The sequence below is a fragment of the Cricetulus griseus genome, chromosome 8 (assembly GCF_003668045.3).
Source record: "Cricetulus griseus strain 17A/GY chromosome 8, alternate assembly CriGri-PICRH-1.0, whole genome shotgun sequence".
NCBI classification, from domain to species: Eukaryota; Metazoa; Chordata; class Mammalia; order Rodentia; family Cricetidae; genus Cricetulus; species Cricetulus griseus.
The window spans coordinates 59,026,876-59,031,310 of NC_048601.1; the positions used below are offsets into that span (position 1 = coordinate 59,026,876).

The 4,435-nt window shown below is 47.4% G+C and overlaps 1 pseudogene; it reads right to left on the reverse strand.

The window, feature by feature from the left end:
* Window positions 1–4,202, reverse strand: LOC100750443 (annotated as a pseudogene).
* Window positions 4,203–4,435: the final 233 nt, after the last annotated feature.

Genomic DNA, 4,435 nt, shown 5'->3' on the forward strand with positions numbered 1-4,435 from the left:
TTAACTGTCATAGAAGTCAATGTGGGCTCCAGACTGGAAGGTGTCCTTTTGCAGCAAGGTCAGCATTTTCTGGGCTGAGGACCAACAATCCACCAGCTTCCCTTTCGACTTCAGCTCCTGCAGTCTGGACCTTAACTCTGGGTCCTTGGAGGTTTCTAGAGCCAACTGCTGCATGTCTGTGTCCAGAGTTCGTAGTATGTGGAAAGTATAAGTCAGAGGCAGAAGTTGGAGGTCCCACTGTGCGGATGGTGGTGCTGAGTCAGGTCTGGCCCAAGGCTCCATTATGTTGTCTTCTAATATTTTTTTCTTATTCCAGTTATGTTCTCTGTTGAAAGTCAGGATCCTCCTGCTGTCACCTCTACGGGATCAGGGTTATAGGTGAGGGCCACCATACCCAGCTCACATTACTACTGAGTTTTGAACTCAAAGCTAAAGTCTATTAAGCATGAGTTACAATCAAGCTCATCATCTCTTAGGCACGTGACATCTCTTCCCAACTTTCCCACTTTATCAATAGATACTTGGACCCACCAGGTGTCTCACTCCACCTGCAGCCAACCAGGGCCCAGCAGAGACTGTCAGCTTGGTCTCAAGCAGGTCTGTGCCACAACCTTGCTTTCTCCTTATTTCATCACGAGCTCTATCCTTCTGTTAAATTCATCTAGGTTACCTCTCCTGGCTCACATTTCTCGTCAAAACCCTGGATGGGGGCTCAGTTAGTAAAGCACTCACTGTATAAGCATCAGGACCTGAGTTCAGATCCCCAGTAAAATTCTGAGTATAGGGGAGGAGAGAGGAGATCACTCCCAGTAAGGAGACCCTGCTGTTCTTGCAGAAAACCAGGTTTTTTTTTTAATAATTAGAAACAAGATTGTTTTACATGTCAATCTCAGTTCCTTCTCCCTTCCCTTCTCCCCTACAACCCCACCCCCAACTAAAACCCTACTTATCATATATCCTTTCTGCTCCCCCTGTAAGGTGAGGCCTTCCATCGGGTGTCATCAGAGTTTATCATATCCTTTGGGATAGGGCCTAGGCCCACCTCAGTGTGTCTTGGCTCAGGGAGTATCCCGCTATGTGGAATGGGCTCCCAAAGTCTACACCTATACTAGGGATAAGTACTGAACTACTACAGAAGATCCTGTATATTTCTGAGGTTTCCTCACTGAAACCCTTGAAAACCAGGGTTTGATTCCCAGAACAACATGGCCACTCACAGTTACACGGGAGATGATGCCCTCTTCTGGCCTTTGCAGGCACTGCATGTGATGAACAGATTAGACACTCAGGCAAAGCCCCATAAACACAAACTGTCTCTGTCTCTGTCTCTGTCTCTGTCTCTGTCTCTGTCTCTCTCGTTCTGTGACTCTCTGTCTCCCTCTGTCTCTCTCTGTGTGGTTTGTCTCTGTCTGCCTCTGCCTCTCTCTCTCTCTCTCTCTCTCTCTCTCTCTCTCTCTCACACACACACACACACACACACACACACACACAGTTACCTGTCACTACAAAACTTTCTCAAGTTCATTTGCATTTCTAGATAATGTCTTCCACCTGGTAATAAACAGCCCTCAAGCAATTGTGTAGCCTACCCAATTTTAATGGTATTAAGGGACAGAAATATCATGGAACCCAGGCCTGGAAGAAGAATCGCTTTGCTTCATTTGAATGTCCTCTAGCCTGCCCCTCCCCTCTTGTTTTGAGACACAGTCTCCTGTAGCCCACACAGGCCTCTAACTTGCTGGATGGTCAGGGCTGACTTTGAACTCCTGCTCACACCTCTCAAGTACTCTATCTACCATGCCCAGTTTTTATCTCCTTGAGAACCTCTGGGGCAGGCTTGCTATCTTTCCAAACAGACTCTTCTCTCTTTGGAACCCTGTTAGAACATCCTTCCAGAGATGAAATGATAACTAGTGTGGTTTCTGCTTGTCTTCAGGCTCTGGGGAGGTAAGCTGGAACAAGCAATATCATGTATGCGTGTGGAGAGCAGGTGCCAGGTAATATGAGGAGACCCAGATACATCAAGAAGTAAGAAGCAGGTTTGGATCCTGGCCTGTCCAGTACACAAGTAGTACACAGACCATTTCCTCTCTGCCTCTAGGATCCTGACCTCTGATATCTGGATCTCACCCTTGAGTTGTGCACACATTCCAACACATATTGCTACTTTCTAACCACAGAAATCATAAGCCTAGAAGAAAGGCCCAGCATGGTGGCATCTTAATAGGCTGATCAGACATGACAAGGCATCAGAAGACTGTATACTCTGTAATTTTGATGAGAACAGGTGATGGCGAATGTACTGTGTATGTTTATCTTATTGATTGTTAAATAAAATACTGTTTGGCCAATGAGACAGCAAGTTAGGACTAGGAGTCAAAGAGGATTCTGGGAAATGTAGTAGAAAAGTGGTGATCCAGGCAGGAAGTTACATAGCAAGGAGACTCATATTTAAAGAAGGAGAAACAGGAAGGGTCCCTCTTTTTCCCTCCGCTCCTGCTCCAGGGGCACAATGTGATCCACCAGCAAGGAAGTCACAATAAGATGTCCGATAAGATAAGTCTTATAAAATATATAGGTTTATGATAGTTAAGACTGAACTAACAGATGAGAATCCTAGTCATTGGCCAAGCAGCATTGAACCTAATACAAGTTTCTGTGTATTCATTTGGGCCTACCTCAGGTAGGCGGCTGGCATAAAGCTCACACGTGGCAGTGGGGCTCAGGCGGCTTTTGGCGGAAAGATTTATCGTAACAAACAGGGACCCTATCTTATTCATCCTAGCACTCTTTTCCCATCCTGTTCAGGGTTCTGGCCTAGCTCAACCCGGGGTGCTCACCACTAAACAAAGTCTGCCTGCTTGTCTTTGAACATTGATTGTGGCTGGCCTCCATGAAGCTTTGCTAGGTGTTGGGAATACATGGATGAATAGTATGTGGTCTTTGAGGAAGAAAAACACACAACTAAACATACAAAGGTAATGTGGTCTTTTGTTTTTTAATTGTAATATATTTGTTTTTATGTCTATGGGTGTTTTATCCCACCTGCTAGTCAGGCATCTCCTAATGCTGAGTACCTCTGCCCCTGATTGGTCTAACATTTTAGAGTCTGTATTTTCCTTACAAGTCATGGGGACAGGGTGTAATATATTAATTCTATTCATTACTGAGAATGTTGACAAGTTCCCTACATTTCCAGCCCCCAGAAAGGTACCAGCCATGTTGGAGGCAGCAATGGCAGTACCACCCACCTACCTGGAGCATAGCTCAGCAACCTCACACTGGGTTCCTCAGCAGGTAGGACCTGTTATAACATGTCTCTGACAGCCTTCCTGGTGCAGTACAGCCCCCAACCCTTGAAGGGCTGCAGGGCACACAGACATGAGATGTTAACCACAGTCTTGCTGAGGCCAGGGCTATCTGGGAAGGCATTCAGGGTGCCGGAAGTCAAGTAGAGCATAGAAGTCAGGTTTAGAGCCCAGTAGTTGTTCACCTCTGCTGGGTCATTCATGTTCAGGAAGCCTTTGGAAATATCCCCAATAGTACATGAAGAAACGGGACCGAAGAAATGACACAGCAGCTGGGGCTCTCTTCTCCTCAGCCTTCTCCAGTTTCTCCTCATATCCATTCTTCCCAGCTATCGAAGGTCTGCAGACACTAATAATGCAAGCTAAGAGCACACCTGCCTGAAGCTCTCCAGAAAAGCAGGGGGATTTGTTCAGAGACCTGATGTCTGGACTTAACTCCTGCTCAAGGCAATGGAGAAAGTTTCACAGGAGCTTTAAACAAGGAGGCTGGGCTAACCCTGCAGAGACATCCTGTTTCTGTTTGGAGTCTGGAATTTAGGGAGTATCCACTAATGAGACGCCTCAGCCCTGGTCAGGTCAGAGTCTCACCTGCATTGTTGATGACCAGCAGGTGCTGCAACCCCTGTAGCCTGGGAAGCTCAAGCTATGTGCACAACAGCTGCTGGACTCCAGCCTTGGTGCCCAGGTTGGCTGCTGCCCACACCACTTGCAGGCCGGGATGCTGTGTGCCAAGGTCCTCCTCCAGTTGCTGCAGTGTGGAGTCACTGAGTGTGCTCAGGGGTAGCACTTTACCCGACAACAGCAGCCAGGCCAGCAGCAAGGCGAGGGCCAGCCAAAGACTTGGGACATCCAGGTCATCACCCACACAGTGAGGTTTAGTCTGCCTCCCTCCATGCCTGGAACTCATAGGTGTGCCCAGCTGGTAGTAGATGGGTAGCAAGCTTCCACCTGTGTGTGGGTGAAGAAAAGGACCAATAGACAGGTAGGCATAGCCTGGCAGGAAATCCCATTCATCTTCTCATAGCAACATGATTCCCCTTGAGCCATTCCCACAAGCTCAACTCCTTCCTGTAACCACACATCCTCAATTTCCACCCTGTTCTACAACCAGCTTTCTCCACCAGGGT